Source organism: Microtus ochrogaster, chromosome 2 (genome assembly GCF_000317375.1).
Source record: "Microtus ochrogaster isolate Prairie Vole_2 chromosome 2, MicOch1.0, whole genome shotgun sequence".
Classification (NCBI taxonomy): domain Eukaryota; kingdom Metazoa; phylum Chordata; class Mammalia; order Rodentia; family Cricetidae; genus Microtus; species Microtus ochrogaster.
In genome coordinates, this window is record NC_022010.1 from 6994352 (window position 1) to 7003478 (window position 9127).

Genomic DNA, 9127 nt, shown 5'->3' on the forward strand with positions numbered 1-9127 from the left:
TCCTGTTCTGTTTTCTCCGCCTACCTAAGGGTTGGCCTATGAAATGGGCCTAGGCAGTTTCTTTATTAATAAGAAATCATTCCCACATCAGTTTACCAGCAAGGTTCTGGCGTGCCTGTCTCCTATGGCAATTTCATGGCATCTCCTTGACTCCAACTTCTTTTTTCCTCTATTAGCCTGGAATTCTCACCTTGCCCTATTCTGCTAAGCCATTGGCCAAAAGACCTTCATTCATTAACCAATAAAAGCAACACATATACAGAAGGACTTTACATACCAGATTCCTGCTGCAATAAAAAACTTCTGACCAAGGTTGAGAGCAGCCTAAATTCATGGTTATAAACATATTTAGAAGCTGTTTGACAAACCCATTTAGAAACGTAACATCAATGGATTATCCCCTAGAGCCTGGGATTGTCTTAGCCAGAGGTTTTGGTTATGTTTACATCACCAGCAGTCAATTCCCTTTAGTGGAACATGTCTCCAGTTCTATCAAGAGAACAGTTGTTTGCCCCATGAATGGCCCAGCCACTGCTACACTGTGACACAAGGAGTCACATCTTGCCTGACATGCACGGTGCAGAGTTGGGTAAGACCGTTGATGTCTTTTCTCTCCCAGCAGTCAGCATAGCCCTTCCCAGCACTATGAAAGCGAGGCAGCCAGCGGGGAGCCTCTTGGTCAAGATTGACTTCCATGTGTCTGGCAACTAACCTGAGCCACACAAACTTGTAATCATCACAACCTACTTCGCCTCCAGGGTCCATCCCAGCAAGAAAAGAGATGGAGATGCTGGCATCCTGAGGCCATGAAGCGAGTGGCTAATGATGGGTTGACTGACCAGAAACCACTGACAGAAGAAGAATCTAGAGACAAGAAGTGGGTAAGCTTAACTCGATCTTGGACACAGCCGTGAAAGTGGAGGTAGATCTGAGAACCCTGGGAAGGCTTCAGTAAGAGTTAGATTGGGGCTACCAAGTGGGTGATGACCAATTCCTGGTTTTAATTGTATAATCTTCATGGTAAATAAACTTCTCAAAGGATAAAAAAGAATCATATGTCAAAAATTTATATAGAAGGATGAGTTAGATGGCTCAGGGGGTGAAGGTACTTGATAATGAAGTTCCATTCCTCCAACCCACATAATGGAAGGAAATAACCAACTCCTTCAGGATGTCCTCTGGCTAGTACACAAGTACCAGAGCACACACTCACGTGTACGTGCACATGTGCACATGCGTGTGCGCACACACACACAATATAAATAAATAAATAAATGTGATAAAAATTCCATGGGGGAGGAGAGAATTCTTGAAGGGACACTGAGATATGATGAAAAAGAGGATCCTTCTATCCACAAGGCCAGGCAGACAGGACACCCAGGAGTGATGACGTAGATAAAGGGGAAGTGATGACCTGAAGCAGTTTAGGGGTGCTACAGCCTCAACCAAAAGCAACGTTGAAGCCAAGCTCATCTTCTAGGACTCAAGAAGAAAGATTTAGCAGATAATGAAATGTGGGGACCTGAGCAAAGTAGAAGAGACAGGTCAAGCTTTCGGGAGGGTGTGTGTGTGTGTGTGTTCACATGCGTGGCCTTGAGTGTGTGCAGGTGTACACATGTATTGTGTGCATGTGGAGGTCAGCAGTCAGCATCAGGTATGCCCCTTTACTTACTGCGGTAAGGTCTTTCTCTGGACCCAGAACTTACTAAATCAGCTAGTCTAGTTACCCAGTTTCCCTCTTCCTGAACCCCTGTCTCAGCCTCCTGAGCCCTGGGATGCCTGGCTTTTATGGGGGTTCTGGGGAGCCCAACTCAAGCTCTCAGGTTTTATCGGCTGAACCATCTCACTAGGCCCTCTGAGGAGTATTTTGATGGTCTTTAAAACAATGCCTGGCACTTAGTAGAATATACAGGTGGTTGGTTGGTTGGTTGGTTGATTGGTTGGTTGATTGGTTGGTTAATCAGTCTGTTTTAGAAGGAAAGAATGAGATTTTTAAATTCTGTTTTCAATAAAAGTTTACAGAGAGCTGAGACAGCCTGGGTATCTTCATAAGGGATCTTATCACTTGCAAGATTAATTTCCTCATTATTTCTGCTGCAGATTATCTTCCCTCCACAGCTCCCGTCTCCCCCATGCCGACAGTGCTGCTGTCCTCTGGCAATAGCCCACATCAAGCTGTCTCCCTGACTCTGCCACTAAGCTTTTCCCAAAAGTACAGAAGAGCTTTCATGGGTGCATTCTTCAAGTGCAGGGGGTCCAGGCCAGGAGGAGCCCTCAGCGCAGGAACCCTCAGTCCAGGAGGCATAGGAGTCAGTGCCAACCCATCTCACCCACCGCTCAGTAGCTGGTTCTGAACCACAACTCCCAGCCTCCGCATCATGGACCTGTTTGATAATGAACCATTTACATCTTTGTAAATCCATTTATATCTTCTCTTGTCTCATTCTCTCCACTGCTTTATGCATGTGTGTGTACATGTGTGCGCATGGGTTGTGTGTGTGCTGTGTGCATGTTTGTGCATGCGTTGTTGCATGTACGTATATTGTGTATACATGCGAATATGTTGTGGTTCTGTGTGTGATGTGTGTCTATGCATAGGCTTGTACATGTGTTGTGTGCTCATGTGTTGTGTGCATGTTCATATGCTGTGTGTTCATGGGTTGTGTGCATGTACATATGCTGTGTGTGCATGTGTTGTCTGTATGTATATATGTTGTGTGTGCATGTATTGCATGCATGTACATAATGTTATGTGTGTGCATGTGGAGACCGAAGCTGATGTCACTTTCTACCTTGCTTTTTGAGGCAATGTCTCTCCCTGGACCTGAAGCTTACCTGTTTGGCTAGATGGTGGTCATCCCGCGCCAGGAAGCCTCCTGTCACTTTCTCCCCAGGGCTGAGGTGACAGGAGCTCACACTATGCCCAGCTTTTTATGCGGGTGATGGGGATTCAGGCTCAAGCCACTCAAGCTAGTGGTCCAAAGACAGAACCACCTCCCAGGACCCTTGTTCTCACATCCTGTTTTCTGGGGTTGACCATTAAATTATTACTCTCAAGTCCTCATCTCAGGTTCTGCTTTGAAACAAACTCACCCATAATCTTCATCCATTACACGGTAAGCACTTTGAGGACCATGTTGGAGAAAGGGATACACCACATAGGCCCTCCATCAGGACCACGACACGTTCTCCCCTAACTGCTGAGCATGCTGCGCTTGGCTCTCACTCCCCTTCAGGGACTGCCTCAGCTGCAGGGAGCTGCCTAGACCACAGTTGCATCCCAGGGATCTCCACAGTCAGTGATGTGTGGCCTACATTTGGCGGCATACTGGCCTGGTCCTCTGCACCCAAACTAGAACACTCCTAAGGGACCACCCAGTTTCAGGATTTCCCGGAAGCTTGGCTAAGCCTCCAGTTAGATTGTGCAGCAGCTCGCGGGATTCACTGCCCAATTCTATGGGGACCTTTGTACCCACAGATATGGACCCAAGTCCTCACCCTAACATGTATGCTGGACTCTGTCTTCACAGTGGAGTGTCTCTGCAGTACAGGTCAGTGCAGGCCCAGTCCCTGGCTTATAGCCAATGTATGCTATTGGTTCAATTAGTTGATGGATCGATTTGGTGGTGGCAAAACTCCTGATGGAAACTACCAGTCCCATCTGTGAAGTTAAGTAAAGTGAAGTTCTTCCTTCCATTGTCAACTTTCCTCTACTTTTTTGGAATCTGAGCAGATCAGTGCTGCCAATAGCCCAAGGCTCACGTATGACTAAAACATTCCCAGACTCCCAACTCCTAGCCTCTTCACCTGCCTCCTAGCATCAACCCAAGGCTACAAAAGCAAAAACCAATCTCATCCTGGATACCACAAGCCAGAAACCAAACGGCTGCACTTGAGCTGCGCAGAATTCGGATGCTGTTTATTGCAAACTGTACCCGGGGCTGAAGGGAGCATGGAGCTGTAAATAAGTCATCGTCCATGCACCTAAATCTCTCTGAAAATGATTAATTGCCCAAGGCTAGGAACTGACTGTTCTGATGTCCACCTATTGAAGACAGTTTGCCTGCACCTGACCTCTGGACCAGCAGCAGAGAGCTGGCACACAGACAGTGGCATCCAGAGGACTGACCTATGGACCAGCATCTGCTTGGGGTGAGGTCACAGCAGGTTGGGAGCATGATGGGAGTGGTGGCCAGCTACCATGGCCAAACTCTGACACTTTCTGCCTCTGGGTAATGAAGGTACGGAGTTTTCTGTCTTCCTTTAGATAATGTAGCTCTGCATAAGCGTCGGATTTGATAATCAAGTGGAGCCTTTGATCTGCGAATCCTCTCCTTTCAAATGTGACCAGTGATGAATTCAGCTGCAAGGACGGTCATCAAGGTCCTTTGAAAATGGTCACAAAGGATTGGAAATAGCCTGAATGTTCACTGGAAGGGGATCTGTTAAATAAGTCACAGTCTAACACAGCAGAAAAAGTAGTCATTAAAATCGATGCTACAGGAGACTGGAGGGATGCTTCGGTCAGTAAAGTTTTTCATGAGGACCTGAGTGCAGATCTTCAGCTCCCATGTAAAAGCCGTTATGATAATGTTCATCTATAATCCCAGTACTGAGGGATGGGCACGTATAGACACTCAGGTCTCTGCAACTCACTGGCCGGACAGCCCAGCTGAATCAGCCAATTGAAGGTCCAGTGAGAGACTTTGTCTCAAAAAGGAGGGCGGGGCTGGGAGCTGGACACCTCGGCACTTAAGGGCACTTAAGGGTCTTGCGGAAGAGCCAAGCACAGTTTCCAACAACCACATCAGGTGGCTTACAAACACCTGTAACTCCAGCTCCGGGGATCTGATGCCCTCTTCTGGCTGCTCCGGGCACCTGGACCAATATGCACAGATACATAATTAAAAATAAAAATCTAAAAAGTAAAAAAGTGGAGCATAATCGTAATCCATGACCCCCAACGTTGACCTTCAGCCTCCACACACGTGCACACAAATAGGGTATACCCCGTAAAGTCCTGGTGTGTTATTACAGAAAAAATGACCTTGTGTGTATCTTACTTCCATTAAAAAGGAGGAACAAGAAAAGGGATGGGGACAAAGAGAAAGTCATGTGCTCTGACCTGAAACCTCAAGTTTTCCCTGATAGAAAAATGGCTGGGTGCCCTGGAGCCCCCAGTGACAGAAGCTGATTTGAGAGGAGAGCCTCTAAGGGATAATTTCTTAAAAGAGGTTGGAAAGACCAGCAGAGCCACAGGGGAAAGAATGAGATAGTGAATTCAGAGCACAGGGTTCCTGCCTCCCACTCGGAGCTCTGCCTCCAAGAAGCTTCCCAGCCTGGCCATTCCCCAGCAGTGCTGGCCAGAGGGGTCACTGAGGTCTCCTCTGTGCTCATATGCCATGCCCGGAGAAGGCTTCTGAGACTCTCTGAATCCTAGCATCAGCTCTGCCTCAAAGCTCTCATTGCCCTGACTAGCACAACCCAACTAGGCCTACTTTTCCTAAGGAAGGCAATAGTGGATATGCTTCTGGGCCCCCCTCCCCAGATCTACCCCAATATTCCACTTCTCAGGATGAGTTCCTAATTGAAAGGCAGGTCAAGGCAGTCACATTGGGTGAGAGGACCTTCCTTTGTCACAGCTATGGATGAGGGCTGGGCAGTCTTTTCCTTATCAATAGCCCATTCAGTATCACTCTCCTCTCCTGTCTCTGCCTCTCTTTCCTCTGTCTTAGTTCCCTTTGCATCTTTATGTGCTGTGCATGGTGTAGTCAGACCACAGAGAGCAAGGCTGGCAGTGGTGTTGAGTCACGGGCAGACAGAGAAGGTCATTCAAAGGAAGGACAGAGAAGGCAGTGAAAAACTGTGTATGTCCTGGGAACCAAGGAGAGTGTTGAGGTCACCCCGTCAAGGTCATTAAAGGGACTGTCATTCACTTCTCACATCAACCCTGGAACTCAAGAGACATCAGTTCTGGGCTAACCTTGGTCCTCTGGCATTGGTGACTAGCTCGATCTTTGTCATGAGGTCTTTGGCAGCTGACATGTGCCCTGTAGGGCGGTCGACAATGTCAAAGCCAGCAACCATCTCCTTCACCCAGTTGTGACAACTAAAAATGTCTCCACGTGTTACTGTCACCAATTGTCCCTCAGGGCCCAGGCCTATGGTAGGGGTGAATTCTGGACTGAGGAGGCTCTAAGAGTTGGGATCACTGGGTTAGATAAGGACTTGAGAATACACAGCTAAGAAGTGGTGGGACCAGGATCTCAACCTGGATACTGCAGACAAAACTTGTGACCAGAGTCCTGTATAATTTTAAACTATGTTTAACTATGGTGAAAGATCCATGTGTCCTAGCTTCCTTTCTGTTGCTGTGAGAAAATACTGTGACCAAAGGCAACTTAGGGGAGTAAAGGGTTAGTTTGGCTTATACTTCCAGGTCACAGTTCACCGAAGGAAGTCAGAGCAGGAGCTTGAAGCCAACACCATGGAGAAACGCTGTTTGCTGGCTCTCCCACCATGCTCAGGTAGATTCTTTAGACAGCCTAGGCCCAGGGAATGGTGCCGTCCACAGCTGGCTAGGCCCCCCGACATCAATTAGCAATTAAGACAATCCCCACAGACAAACCCACAAGCCAAGCAGACCTGGGCAATCCCTCAGTTGAAGCTCCCTTCTCAGATGACCCTAGACTGTGACAAGGTGACAATTAAAGCTAATCAGGCCACCAAGATATAAGTGACATTAAGTGGGGGAAAAAATGGGTCTCAAGTTAAATGATGTCATCAAGGTCAGAGTCATGAGGAAAAAAGAAAAACAATACCTAAAACATAACTGTAGTTGGGTCTGGTAGGTAGAGGTCAAATGGCCACCCTTCTGGATCTCTCTCTGTGTTTTCCAGCACTTCCAAAATGAACATCTTTGGGGTTTTTTTTGGCCATCAATAAACATTCAAAACAATATTCCATCCCATGTACCAAAAAGAATTTTGCAAAATACACTTGAAAGGGGCAGGGTGGCTGTGGTTTGCGTGTGCTCTGATTATACCTGGTTTGCTCAACTGCTCATTATCCCAACCTCATGTGTCATCACACAGTGGGACCCCACATGACAAGAGCGAGACCAGCTGGTTCTGCTTCAGCTAGACCTGGTGCTGGGCTCCACCTAGGACCAAGATCTGCATCTCTTCAGCCTCTTCCTTTCAGATGGAGAGTCCCACGCACGGACAGGAACAAAAGTCAAAGAAGAGTGAGGCTTACTCCTCTCCGTTTCCAGGGGAGAAAACTGACTTCCAAAGAGCACGCGGCCCAGATGAAATTAAACACAGAGCAAAACCCCACTCTCCTCCCACACACAGCAACACTGGCCTAGTCAGGGTTTCCATTGCTGTCACGAAACACCGTGACCAAAAGCAAGTTAGGAAGGAGAGGGTTTATTCAGCTTACACTTCTGTGTCATGGTCCAGCATTGGAGGGAAACAGGACAGGAACTCACACTAGGCAGGAACCTGGAGGCAGGGGCTGATGCAGAGGCCATGGAGGGTGCTTGATGTAGGTGGGTCTTCTATCAATCTGGTGTTTCATTGGTTAATTAATAAAGAAAACTGCTTGGCCTGATAGGTCAGAAAATTAGGTAGGTGGAGTAGACAGAACAGAATGCTGGGAAGAAGGGAAGTGAGGTCAGACGCCATGCCTATCTTCTCCAGGCCAGACGCGATGGAGCCAGCCACCAGGTCAGACATGATGAATCTTTCCCGGTAAGCCACCACCTCGTGGTGCTACACAGATTATTAAAAATGGGTTAATCAAGATGTGAGAACTAGCCAATAAGAGGCTAGAACTAATGGGCCAAGCAGTATTTAAATGAATACAATTTGTGTGTTGTTATTTCGTGTGTAAGGCTAACCATGTGGGAGCCGGGCAGGACGAAAAGCAGGCCTGCCCGCAGCTCCTTCTACAGGTGCTGCTTACTGGCTTGCTCTTCATGGCTTGCTCAGCGTGCTTTCTTATAGAACCTGGGACTACCATTCTGTGGATGGCACCACCCACAATGAGCTGGGCCCTCCCCATCAATCATTAAGAAAATCCCCTACAGCTGAATTTTATGGAACCATTTTCTCAATGGAGGTTGCCTCCTTTCAGATGAATCTAGCCACGTGTTGACATTAAATTACTCCAGGATAAACACCCACAAAGACATGGGCTTCTTGCACCAGGAAGAGGAGTTGAGAATCCAGCCTTGTACATAATACGGCTTGTAAAGTCAGCTTCTGTGTGCCTCTCCAGGGCTCTCTGCAAATGGCTGCTTGTGAAGATAAAGGAACAGGTGATGGCTTCCAATCCAAATGCATCTGGACATGCTTCAAAGATGTCCTAACCACACACTTGCCACCTGCGTGCCCCTGAGTTGCTGTTGATTTACCTTCAGAAGCTAAATGTCCACTACATAGATATGGCTTTCTCTGTCTCTGTCTCTGTCTCTCTCTCTCTCTCTCTCTATCTATCTATCTCTATCTCTATCTCCGTGTGTATATGTGTATTGGAGTGTCCACTGAGATAAGTAACTAAGATAAGATAAGACCGACATGGGGAACCCAGGACTGGGTTGTACCATTCGTAGGCTGGCCCAGTTAATAGGGGTCATAAGCATCCGCGGGGTTAAGTAGGTTCTAGTCAGAGAAGAGTGTATGAATTTCATGTTGCTAGTGTGACAGATTACATAACTTGTTTGCTCTCAAGGCTATCCTCAGAGTTATTACCTGACAGTTCCAGGCAGTCAGAAGTCCAGAACCAAGTCTTACAGGTTGAAAATCAAGCTTACTGTGCAGTTGTGTTCCTTCTGAGCAGATGGAGAAGAGTCTGCTTTTCAGCCTCTAGAGACTTTCACACTCACTCCTTGCCTAGGGGGTCACTTTCTCCATCTTCAGAACAAGCTGGATAAGGCTTAGTGTGGTCATGCAAACCTTTAGTCCCAGCACTTGCAAGGCAGAGGCAGGCAGATCTCTGTGAGTTTGAGGTTAGCCTGATCTATAGAGTGTCCCAGGCCAGCCAGGGCTACATAGTCAGACTTTGTCTTAAAGAAAAGAAGGAAGGAAGGAAGGAAGGAAGGAAGGAAGGAAGGAAGGAAGGA